We start from the raw sequence: 13753 nt of genomic DNA on the forward strand, positions 1-13753 counted from the left end.
ACTTTGCAAATAAACCATCTTTCCTTTTATACAAAGGGCAATACTCTGAGTAATTGAACATTACTTTGAGTGCTAAAAGCTTATTTAGAAAATAAAACTCATGGTATTACAGCACTTTCTTTTTTTTTTTTATGCTGTTGAATATCAAATACCCTGCACTGATTGAGACACAGGTTTTTGTGTTCCAGATAAGTATGTACTTTAACACGATTTGTAATACAGATGTCAAAGCATTTCTCTCATTCATTTATGGTGATATTGCCTTCAGTAATGTATTCAAAGAAATCTGCATTTGTCAACAGTGCAAGCTGAAGCTGATATCACAAAAGTAACCTGTAATTCTCWGTATTATGTTCTTTTACAGGGTAGAGCAGCAGCAGCTCTTGGCCTTTACTCCCCTGCTTCTCTAACCCAGCTCCTTCTATTCTCTTTCACCAAATCCCCTTAATTACAACATAAAATCACTTTTAAAGCAGAATCATTAAGCTGTGAATAGCCTACCCTGTAATTCCACATAAATTCTCTTAAACCACAAACTTCCATCTGTCTGAAATGCTTCAAAGCTTAAACTCACTCACTCTCTCATATGCTCATATCTCACACCCCATAACTAAGTTACATCAGTATGAAAATGTTTGTAGAAAATGCTTATTGAGTATATCTCAATTTTCCACATGACATCTGTTGCTCCCCACTACATCAGTCACAGTTTTTGCTTCTTCCTTTCTCATTTGCTACCTCTCCCATCACTGCTGGCAAACGTCCTATTTTGGAAAGAGAAGAGGCAACAGGCTCAGGTTTCATCTCTCAGAAGACGGCTACAACAAAATGGGGCTGGCAACTCTCCCCTTCCTGCCAGCAGCAGCTTAGAGGAAGCATTTGGTAGGGAACATAACCATGTGGCTGCCCAAGGCTACACGGATACTGAATACCACCTAGAGAGGCTGAAATGAAACAAATTTAATTGGTATTTTCTACACCAGAGTAGTAGATCTAAGCTAGATTTGAATCATAGCTGCACAGAACCCCAGGGCTGATGAGGCTGGCTGGCGCAGAGGGAAGCTTCCTCTTTTACATGGAAGAGGGAAGTTTGTGAGAAACAGGCATGATTTGCAAGAGGATTGATGAGAAGTATTCCTCTAATTAGGTATTTTAAACCTCGATGATTCAAGAATTAGTGTGATAAGTGCACTTTAAAGACCATGCATAAGATATAAAAGCTGCATGATTGGATGCAATTAGCAYAAAGGCTATTGCAGCCAACCACCTTCAGCTTCCCACAGTGGGGGGAAAAGCAAGAACTCATGTAAGGAGCAAAACCTTCACAAGCCTGAACTGTACAGACAGTCCTACAATGAAAAAATAAGGAGGCTTTAAATTCCAAACTAAAACAAAAACTGATCTTTAAGATGAAGCACTGAAATCACCTTTTTGAAATAACTGCAATCATTAAAAAACAAAAGCTGAAATGAAGTGAAGGATATAAACTGTTACAGTGTAAGGGAAGCGAGAAGCGGACAAAGCACCTGAAAGTGTGTAGCCTGGTCAGCCATCCTAATGACCTATTTCATTGTAGTCTATGAGGAATACAACAATGAAAATTACTAGTTTTGCAAAAGTGCACATTTTTCCCAGTAATAAATAGTTTGCAGTTTTTCMTGTGAAGTCGGGAAGCGCTTCTGAYACTTAYKGCRAMGTCAGTTTAACTGTTACAAGGATGCATATAGATTTTATTCATTGATAAGGCTAGTTAGTTGATCTATTATTCGGAGAGCAGAAGAGGTCTGCAATAATGGTAACTGAGAATAGTCTTTGGTATACATGTGTAATCAGAAGTTAGAGAATTTGAGGAGTTAATGGGCATTTGATTAACTACTTTATTTGCTCTTCTATAAAATCTAAACAATCTTGGAAGTAGAAGTCCTATAATAGCTGAAAAATGAACAATGCTTATATATTTCTAGAAGTATGGTAGAAATTGCAATGTATGCTTTAATGATATTTTACATGTGGAAGGTAGGGAGGAAGAAGATGTTAAGTATTTCCTAAATATATTGTGTTTACCAAAATTCTGCTTAGATGACAGCCCCGCAAATTTAACTTTGATTACAAGAACCWCTCTACATCAGGTTGGACTGGTTTCAATGAACACAAGTTTAAAAAAATCAGGACAGGTGACTCCTTTCCTATCAGAGATCCAATGGACAAAATGTTCTACAGTCTCATTGCTTTCACTGCATTATATTTAAACTTCATGGAAAAAAACTTATGCAAAATTATTAAGAGCCAAGTTCTTAAACAGGGTTAAAACCATGCACTCTACACTTGACATTACATAACTACATCAATTTAAAAAGATATGCAGCATTTAAGCAAGTGACACCTCTGAACACAAGCCAGGCCTTCATAAAACTGTAATACAGGATAATTTTAAGGCATAAGAGATTCTGTCTCACACTTCTTTATTACTGCTTGTTYAATTTCACTGTAATGCATAATATAATTGCAATACCCTTCAGATAAACTCTGTTTTATCATCTGTAGTTGTCCTGAAAGCAAACTTTCATCAGCTGCAAGGACAGTGTGCACATGGGCAGTACCAATATGATCAATGCAATAATAGTTGTGGCACTGATTATTTACCAGCAGATGAATTACTTGCAGAAAGTCTTTAGTTGGCTGAAATAGCTGCTTCRTAAACAGCAGAACAAGTTTTTTTTCTCACCTATTTGTCTATGTGTTCTTCTAAATCCTCCTTTATCCCATTTCTGTAACTCAGCATCTTGGCATGACTTCTATTTCTTGAGACATTTTCTTGTAGCAATAAACCCCCAAATATCATGGCTAGCAACAAATTGGTTTGCCCATCAMATGCTACCAGAAAATAACATAAAATGGGCAAATTATGTCTTCTCCTTCAGCAGAAGCACTAATAGCAACATTTCTTCCCTATGCCACCACTTCAAGGTCGCTGCCCTTTCAAGTCAAAGCAGGATCTCAACAAGTTACTAACAAGAAACACTTTGAAAGAAATGGACAGGCCAAGGATTTCAACTTATAAAATCACCTGTGAAAATGCAGTGGACCCACACATACCTTTAAAATATTTGAAAACACAGCTGAACAGTATTTACATAATTACAGAAACAAATCACCCAAATGAACAATATTTAAATAATTATAGAAACAAATGACTGCGATCATAAGCAGTTATTAGTCTACATTCCTTGCACATTCAAATAGATGAATGTCTTAGGTAAAACAAGCTTATTAACATTTACTTCAAATCCAAGTGTTAACTGCATAACTGCATACAAAATCTTCCCAAAGAAAATAGCGTGTCATGGATTTTAACAACTTAAAGATTAACAAAACCAAACATTTCAAATTCCTCACATTTTTCACAGAAGCATAAGAACCTCCTGGGATTTCGGAACAAAGAAATCTATCAAAATCAGAAATTCTTCTTTACCTTTTAACTTAGCACTTACCACTCTTGATGAAAGACACATTTTGAGCCTTGCTGGCTGTCAAAATCAAGTTCACTAAGTAACTGGAAGAATAATTCAGAGCATACCATTCCACTTTCCGAGACTATGTTATTTGCCCTCTGTATCTATTTTCCTTCTGCTTGTATCTACAGATATTATTTAGGCTCTCTCTTCAATATGTCTTATGTACCTGCATGCTTCATTGTGAAAGCTCCCACTTAGCGGAGGAAAAGACTCAGTCTTATAAGAAATTTTAGCTCAGCAGCCTTCAAGTGTAGCCCAACAGAAGAGAAAGACATGGATTCAAACTTTGGTCACACTGACATGATGTGAAGGAACTGAGAGCTGGTGTTGATAGCCCCAACCCTGAGAAAACAGTTGCTCTCTATCTACACTACAGGATGCCATGTTAAACCAAAAAGCAGGTTTCTTCCAGTTGGGAACAAGACTGAAGCCAACTGACTTGGTGTCTCAGCTTTCTTTCCACTGTGCTCCCAGGCTGATCAGGCAAGCAGCTGGTAGCCTGAGGCACTGAGCAGCCCTCAAGCTGTTTCCCTGCCCACAAGCTACATTAAACACATGATTGGCTTAAATGCTGAACCAGAGCAGGACTGAAAACCCGCTCACTATGGACTCCATTCTCCTCTGATGAAGAAAACTGAACAGCAGCTTAAAACCGAATCATAATTCTGTAGCCAAGTTAATGATCTGAATCATTTCCAACACCCACCATATACACACAGCCTTCATCCATCACTGAAATGTGGCCTCCCCTGGGAGCTGTTTAGCAGCACACGACTTACAAACCAGAGTGCAGCTCTATGAGATAGCAGTACTTCASGGATGGAGAGAAGAAGAGAAAGAACCAATGGTGCTATGACAATTTATGGCCATGGAGAATAATGTATCACTATATCCAATTAAATCTGAAGGAAAAATAGAAATTGAAATAATAAAAAATGCCTTAAATTTGTGCAAGGTATCGGTATTAACATACCAACTGTTTCAAAGAGCTTTATAAATAACAACTCTATGCTACTCTAGTTTTAAGTCTTACTAAGAGCAGAACCACCATGGATTCTCTAGCAACTTCATGAATTAAAGACCAACACTTATTTGTGGACAAAAATAGTAAGTGAGATTTCTAAGAAACAAAACTGCAATTTCATTTAATTTTTTTCAATCACGCATCAAAAACACTCGTACCCAAGCAGCAAACCTCTTAAAGTCACATGATATATAGGACAGGTAAGTGCCTACATCTCAAGTTGTCCCAGGAACGGCAAAACAAGACAAAATCCCATGGGAACTTAAATATCAGATGAATTGCATTTATAGATCATAGTTTAGATACCCCAGCAAGCATGGTTATTCCCAGAAATACCATGGTTTATAGCAGATGTTTTGGTAAAACAGCATCCAATAAAAAAGGAAAAAAATAGAAGGCTTAGTTTCACCAATTTTGACATTTTCAAAAATTTGTAAATGCTTTAAAACAAAAGGTGCCTACTTAAAATACATCTTCAGCTCTAACTATAGCATCACTCTTATGGTTCCTGARTACTGCACATAATRCTAACTACAAGGTTAGGTAAAAAACATCTTTACTCATCATGATGTAGTAGTATAYTTAAAAATAAGCATATGTCAAGTAGCTCCATAAACTTTCCAACTTCAGACTTATTTGTTTTGCTTGACCCAAGTGCTGACTTCAAGTAGATGAATTAGCATAAGAGCAAACACAACACTCACCATTCACCTTTATTTTCTCCCAGCCACTTGCAATTTCTTGTTTTGTTAGGACAAGTAAAGAGATAGTTGTTAAGAAAAGATGTAATCACACGAAGAAAAAGGTTTAGGCTTTTCMGAACCCCAAAACTGTCAGTAAACTGTTATGAAGCAGTGTGACTATGATAAAAGCAAAGAAAAATAGTTGCAAACTGGCGATTTGATCTCTCAATAGTAAACCTCAGCTGAGTATATAACATTAGGGTTTCCTCGTATTTATAGTGCCTTAATATCTTAATGCAGGTCTCCAGTGTTAGCAAGAAAAGTTAATGGAACTGCTTTCTACACACATCCRGTTGTCACAACTGTCACAAGCATTCCACTATACAAATGTGCATGTCACTCCTTCAAGAAAAATCGAATTCAAAGAGTGAAAAAACCCAAGATCAATATAGTGTCTGACTCCATTTAGTAAGGCAGCCTGGAGACTGGTGGTTATTTATACATATTTGTTATTTATATTATTATACAAGCTTTCTCTAGACATACATTTGCTTTTTAAAAAGGGTATTGACTAGAAAAAAGCAAAAAGAATCACTAAAATATCTATTAAAATAATTGGAAGACCTTTATGTAAGAACAATGCTGTATTCTARTAAGCCACCATCAGGTTTAATAAAACTAATTGCTAAGATATACTGTTATTTGCAACATATTGCACTTATACCCCTGCTTGTCTTCACACTTCTTGGCTAAACTAACCTAATCTGGAAAACAAGCTATTGCCATCTGGTCTAACAGCCAAAAAAAGGAAGACAGCAAACAGCACTGCCTTCTGATCAGAACAGCAACTGACGTGGTTAAGGTAGAAGCACTAAATATTTTACGAGGAATCTTAGGAAGTYAGAGTACCAAGAATAACCTTAAGAGAACTCCGTGTAGCACCAACAGATAGAGCGTGATATTTGCTTAATTGACACTGGCTATGTATAGATTAGGCATTTACAGTGATAAACATGATTTCTAACCTCAGTGTTGTTATACGAGTTCGTGTAAAATTGAAGTTTTGAGAGAAGTTTAAAAAAAACAGAAATGAGCCTGCATGCTGCAGGAGCCCCATACTTGTTAAGTCATTACAGAATTAATTTTAATTACATTTTAAAAATACTGATTAGATAAGCTCTTSATTATATTTTTTGTTTTCCTTATGAAAACCATTTATCTTGCTCTTAGCTTCATTTAAGAACTTCAATTTAATTTCGTACCCTTGTTGCTTTATACATAAATCAAAAGTAAGTTTTATTTTTCCTCATAAATGTGAATCGTTAATCGAGATACTTCATGTAACTAAAATATCAACATAGATAAAAAATACTGCTTTATCTTTTTTTCCARTCTAAGGTTTGCAGCCTAAAGACCTCATCTGCAATGGAGATCAAAAAGATAAGCATGAATAAAGACAAGCTCTAACAACATATAGACCACTTAAAAACTGTATTTCAGGAACATCAAAGCCATTTTAAGTAAACGAAAGTACAAAAACCTCCCTATTTTTAATTAAATGCTAGAATTACAACAAACACTAAATTAAAACTTTTTAATTATCTCTGGAAAACTCTTCTTGCGGTGTGCTTTCCCTCTTCACACCTAAGCCCAAGCTATTCTCAGGCAGAACTAGGAATAAAAGTACCAGCAKTATCAACCTGGTTCCTGTCTGAATAAAATAATCCCCACTTTAAGGGGAGCCCTTCCCCCTTTGACTTTCAGAGGATTCCAAGGAGCAGTGGCCCAGCAGACTCAAGGAGTCCATGSAGGGAACATTACAAAGAAGCCCTCCCAACACATACCCTCCCTGGCCCTTCCCTGGAAGTTCAGCTGGATTTTCATGAGAGAAGCCCAGATGAAATCCTCAATATGAGTTTGAAAGCATGCATTATAGAACATTTGTGACACAACTAGCAGCTAATGCAAACCTTCCACAACCATCTTCTCCATGCTAAGAAACAGTGGCAATCATACTTCAAGTATTTGCATACTGACATCACTACTATAAACCTCTTGCAGCAGACATTGACTAGCAAAATCAAAATCATACAAGTGAGAGCTTGACCTAATTTCATGTCAGTGTGATATGGAGCTCCCTGTGCTTGGTAAAARCAGAAACAGTGCAGGACTAGGGATGTGTACAGTAAGGTGGCTTTGTACAAAAAACTTCTCTTTGGTAGGAGTGCCAGCTGGCTCATTGAAAGCCTCTTGGTGTTAATCCTGATTTAGATTGGATTAAGCTTTTTAATTAAAAAGAATTCTTTTCCTACATGCATGAGAAATATTCTGGTCTTCTCCCAAGTCTTTTTTTTGAACAAGAAGGACTATTTGATGAAAATTTGTCCAGAACAAAAGGGCAAACAATTCCCTCAACAGCATCTCAGGTAGCTGTAATAAAAAAGCTAAAAAACAATCCCAGCCCCTTCCTCAGGACTTTGGTCCCACAGCAGTGAGGGATACAACAGATTTGTATTCATCAATCTCTACCAATGCTTCCTGCCTACAATACAGCATAATTGTTCACTATCAGAGACATATCATCACTGAACTTACTAAAAGTCAGAACTACAGAATRTTATGCTGGGTAAGGCAGTGCCACTGAAATAAACGTCAAAAAGAATTCCTACAGATTACCTCCAGTGAGTCCAGAGAAAAAGAGGAATCAAGATTCTCTTTTGGCATTTCAAATTTATTAAAATATTTACTTTAAGACAAGAAAGTTAATTTAGCTTTACATACTGTTTTGCTAGCAGTCAGAACTGCACAGTATGCAGAGTTGACCGGTCTTGAAAAAAAAACAAACCACCCCAAMCCAAACACTAGGAAAACCCACATATTTGGTCAGATTATCTTTTGCAGACATTAAGATTTTCAATTGTCAGATTTTATTTTATACAAGCAAAGTAATCTGCTTCCAACAATAGTCAATAGCCTAAAATCTAGCATTAACCCATTTCTAATAAGGCTGAAACCTGCAGAGCTCTATAAGGCAATAATCCTTTTGCTGCCATTGAGAGCRGAAGTGTTTTGAGCTGTCAATACTGAGGCACTGATGACATTTAACTTGATTTTAAAGGCATATTASACAGTCAGCACAGCTTATTTTGAAGGAAAGATCTGTGGAAACTTCACAGCCCAATTTCTCAAAGAAGCTGTGACATTGAGAAGTCTGTGCCCTCACCAGAGGTGCAGGTGCTGGTCTGAACTCAGCTTTCCCCAGAGAACATGTACAGCCAGAACACTTCCTTTCTATGCCAGTATTAACACTGCTGAGTTCATGTAACACAAACTTTTATTCTTTGTTCTTCAAATCTCCATATGTGAACCCAAATTCTCCTGAGTAGCTTTTGGCTTAAGTCTCCAGTGACTGTCGATGGTTTCCATATACACAATTTAAATTTCCCTTGCTGTTGCATTAAGTCTCCATCTTCAAATTCAAATACTCTCAGCTACTATTTTTGTGTATATGAATAGTAAGGTTCARAAGTTCATTTTTGTGTTAACAAGCTGCAACCATGTAAGGATATATATATATAAATTTGTTGGTAGTTCAAATAAAGCATCTACAAAAAAMCCAAAAAAMCACACARGTCTTCCCTTCTGCTACATGAAATGGAAGTTACTACTTCAGAATTTTAAATGAGAAAGATATTTTAATCCAAGCCAGTAGTAGCAGGRGGGGCTACAACAACACTACTACAAAGTTCTGTGGGATGATAYACCGATTGATACAGTTTCTTATGAGAAATATATTATTTATCTGGGATACCTCAAAGCAAAAAATACCACTGGTGTGAATTCTGATGGCACATCACCTTCCAGATACATGTTAAACACTGGCGCTGCTCTTCAGACTGAGTAARCAGAGAGAAACATGAAAAGGACTTCTCTGTCTTGACACAGACTCTCTGGCAACATTGTTACATAAGGAAAAAATAACATAGAATACATTTTAAAAATGACAAAATGGAAATAAAATAAATTGAACTTTGACTCATGATACTCAGCAAATTTAGTTACAGTGGTTAAAGAAGGAACTACCCAGGTGACAACAGTGCTTGGAAGACATCATATTATGGTAGGAAAAATTCATAAACACAAATTTAGACAGAAAAGACAGAGGAAAAGTCAATTGGCAATAGTCCTTTATAGTATCATGTGGTGCAAAGGAAGCTCCACAATGAGTAAACACTGAAAATGCACATACWCTCCTCCTTCAACTCCTCAGTTACTGTTCTAGATCCACCCCATCACTTTTATCTTCTTTTCCAATTCACAGTTTATTCTCAAAAAGGTGGAAACACTATGGCTGTATGTAAGTTGTAAACACCAACTTCCCTTGCTCATATTAAAATAATTTCTGAAGTCTTATTTCTTTTACATTTCTAGATAAAAGTAACTTCTCTTAGTTTCTGAGCAGCCACCTCAAAATATTTTCACACYTCTTTTGACACCTAGTGCATACCAACTTATCTTCTTCTCAGGAAGGCAAGGATATCATGGGCTGACATCAATATGCAGGAGTAAAACTGACTCAGGGTAAAAATTCTCACTATGTTTCATACATCACACTATCAATGAGAAAATGGTGAATTCTGATGGCACTTTTCATCAAAAGGAAATTCTGTATTGAAATTGTTGTAGATCAAGACTTCACATCTCTGTACACTACCGGCCTATGGCCAACTGAGAAGATAAGAGAATTCTTAAGCAAGACACAGGGATGTACTGCAGTACATATGTAAAGCTGATTTTCTCAGCAAAACTGTGTTAAATTTAAAAGAGCTTATTCTGTCCAAGTGGTGTCACCTCTGTGTTCCCAAAGCTGAACAAATTATCCCAATGATAATTTGGTTWAAGTAGTAGCCATTTCTTTCAGAGGCCATGGAAAAGGCCCTTCTCTGTCGTCAATGTCACAAGACTGCCAATACAACAGGTAGAAATTTCACTTGACTTTACACTTTAAAAGTATGYGGCACTTAAAAAGTATCTGGAACTTCAGTAATTTTGCATGCCTCRTGAACTATTTTACTCCATTCTTCAGAGGTACAATTTCTGTATATTGAATTCTAAAAACTGTACTTACAATTGTACAGAGTAAGGTTTATTTCAAAATACAACATTTCCCRTTGAACAAAAAAGCACTGAGCTGCCACAGCTCTGTTCTGCTTTTGTGCCTTTCAGCTGTTCAAAGGGGAAAAGAGAGTTGGTTTAGATATTGGGAGGTTTTGGTTTTGTTTTCAAACCASGGCTCACAGCACCCTAGAAGCGAAGGAGGGAAAGATGAGTGTGCRTCGGAACACGACAGACGCCTCCTGCCATCAGAGGGAAGCTGCTGAGCGCTGYGCTGTGACTGCACTGGGGCAATCGACACAAGTTTAATGGCGCTGTCTGGCCAACTGAGCCGTGGGAGTCAGACTGGCTGTCTCTGCACATCTGTTGTGGATAGAAGCATTTGAGAACAATCCCCGCTTTCAGCGCACATACGAACTCATCCAGTATATTCATCATAAAAGCAGCTGAATCCAATGGCTTTCATTTTCCAAAATGACAGAGCCACGCTCCCTCATGACTACAAACGTGACTAGTTCCAATTTCTGAATCTGAGATGAGTACTCCCAGCTCCTCTGTGAAGGGTCACCCTGTGCAAAGGAGCCACAGGAAACAATCCATAGGAAATCAGCTTACCCATACAGAACATTTCTGAATTGGTAACAACTGAGCTGCAAAACACATAGAATAACACATGCACRCCACTAAAACAACTGCAACAAACTGTCTTGCTGAAAGGAAATTCACCATGCATATGAAACACATTTTTTCCAGGAAGTGAGAGCTCTTGATAATAATTATTTAGGCTATTACAAAACTAAACCTCACTACGGGGAGCACAGTTCTGCCTCTCAGAGGCACTTTCAGCCCAATTTGGAAGTCACAGACAGCATCCCAGCTCATTTAACACACAATACAGTTGTCCCTAAATTAGTCCTAAACTGAAAAATATTAACATTATTTCTCATGTTGATTTTATTAGTCAGATTAGCATTACATGAGAAAGCCGGAAATTCTCGGGCATTTAAAAGTATCTAGATTACAAAGTTTATAAAGAAAASCAACAATAACCTACCATTTATCACAGAATAGTTTGGGTTGGAAGGGGCCTTTAAAGGTCATGTAGTCCAACTCCCCTGCAATGATTTACAGTCAGCTGTGCAAAAATCAAGACTGACGTGATGAAGAGCATGAATAACACAGGTAAGGTTTTTTTGTTCGCCGTCTTGTTTTCTCACCCTACAGATACACCTGGTTCCCATTACTAAATCCTTCTTCCCAGCTGGGAAGCCTGGAAATCTCCACTCTAAAACATATGCTGAGACACATCTTTCAAAAGCTAGTGCTTAACAGTTTTGTCAATTAGCCTAAATACTTAAGGAAATCGTCTGAGTTCTCAGAATTAAAATTGTATCTGTTACAATAAATGCTCTTTAATCTAGTCCTCACTACCTGAGAAACACACTGCAGATATCACAAAAGTCTGCAACTAAGAAACATTTCAGCAATTTTTCTGTTTCTGTTGCCTATCTGAATCTAAAGATGCATTTTATTTTCTTATTTTACCATAGCAGTACAACTATGCAAACTTTTCTTTTAAAAAAATACTGCCACTAGAAAGATGAGGCACTATCTTTGCTAATTAGTGGGATGTTTTGCATCAAGAAAGCTGTCTTTAAAATTAGTTACATGTCCTCAAAATTAAATGAAGTACTCATTTAAAAAAATAATTAGTATGTACAACAATCACTTGAAAGCCTGTCTCCTACTATAGGACATTTCCATTGGGCAGCAATCTGGACTGCATTATAAGACACTATTATACATGAACAGATGGAAATCATAAACTGATATTTAGCTACAGATTTCCTGTCAGAAACTTATATAAAAAGAAAAGAAGGAAATATGCTTAACATTTTCCATTAGCCAACATCAAATCACTGAAAAAACAGAGGCATCCATGCAATGCCTATGACACAGCAACCTATTTTTAATCCATATTTTTTCATGTCCCTTGCATATAAGATAGTCTTATTTATGCTTGTTTTTATCCTTAGGCACACAATATAGACTTGGAACYAATAAACTACTCACCAAAGAAGACACACATATTTCAATTTCAATTGAAAATTAAGACTTCTCAGGTTTTAATTCTTACTTTTGGCTGAAAACCACTGAAGCGCTACAGAGCTTCACAGGTTTGTCAGAACTGATTATTCTATCACAGGCCAAAAATGTATTAAATTTTCCCATTATAAGCTGTAATGAACTGTCTTGGCTAGAACAGCAAACAGATTGTTTATATAATTCAGATATGAAATATACTTGAATTGTAAAGATTAAGGTATGCAACATCAAATTAGTATGAAAATAAACTGCTCCCTTTGTTTAAGGGCAAAGTAATATCAGCTGTTGCAATCAATGCAACTGTTTTGAAATACAGTATTGTCTTGGATTACACTTAATCAGAACCTTCTGCTTCACTGACAGGACTTAAAAAGAAAAGTAAATATTAAGGCTATTAAAACACAATCTAGAGATCACCAGTTGTTGAATATGCCTTCCAAGAGGAATGGGGGCTCAGGGAGGCAAGGTACAGATGTCATCTGGGTCTGTACTTCACAACTGATAAACTGATAACTTAAGCTACCTGAAAACTAACAAATCTCCAATATATTATTTCATCAAAGCTTCAGAACACATTAAGTACTGCATGAATGTTTCCTCTTGCATGCAAGTCAATAAATTTTTAGTTTGTAGATAAATGGAAATTGCTATTTTTTTTCCCTGGACCCACCAATGTTATTCTTCTATACATTTAGCTTCTATAATTTCATTTCTCTTTTTGCCCAAGCACAACACAAGCAAAGGAACATAAAAGACTTCCTTCAGTTTCAATGGTCTTAAAGACAACCAACCTTCAAGACCACTGATTACCTCCAAAAGGATTTAAGTAATGGAGAACCTTACTATTAGTTACTCCATGATAACACCAGTCAGGGCTTCAGGCACAACCAAGACAATATACTTAATTCCCCAATTCATTTGGTGAAYTGAGGAGGTCAACATGGGGAGGAACGAAAAATAACACAGAAGCTGGCTATCATTTAGACTATGTTGTGTTATTTCAYACTCCACTAAAGAGCCAACACTGAATTTCTTATTTCTATGTAAGTTCACATACAGTTGCATAAAAGTTCAGAAAGTCTGTGTTATTTTGGTGAGAGCTGGGAATAGTCTACACAAAATAAACCTGGCAGCTCACAGCTATCTCAAACCCACCCTTGGGAAGGGCATCAGAATTCTGCAGTATATGTCTGGACAGAGCTAATAAGCCTAGTCATTCATAATTAACAACGTTCTCCTTTTATTTTACATTATGCAGCTGACTAAGAACTTGCCTGTTAACCCAAACTGGAGAGGAGTCTGAGAGTTTA

General features: G+C 36.8%; 1 protein-coding gene across 1 annotated transcript in view; it reads right to left on the reverse strand.

Moving 5' to 3' along the window:
- The window catches only part of HS2ST1 (heparan sulfate 2-O-sulfotransferase 1), a 77733-nt gene that overhangs the window by 22481 nt on the left and 41499 nt on the right, over positions 1-13753 (reverse strand). The gene's annotated exons all lie outside the window — the stretch shown is intronic.

The sequence above is a fragment of the Malurus melanocephalus genome, unplaced genomic scaffold (genome assembly GCF_030028575.1).
Source record: "Malurus melanocephalus ecotype Western Australia unplaced genomic scaffold, MMel_1.1 scaffold_8, whole genome shotgun sequence".
Lineage (NCBI taxonomy): Eukaryota > Metazoa > Chordata > Aves > Passeriformes > Maluridae > Malurus > Malurus melanocephalus.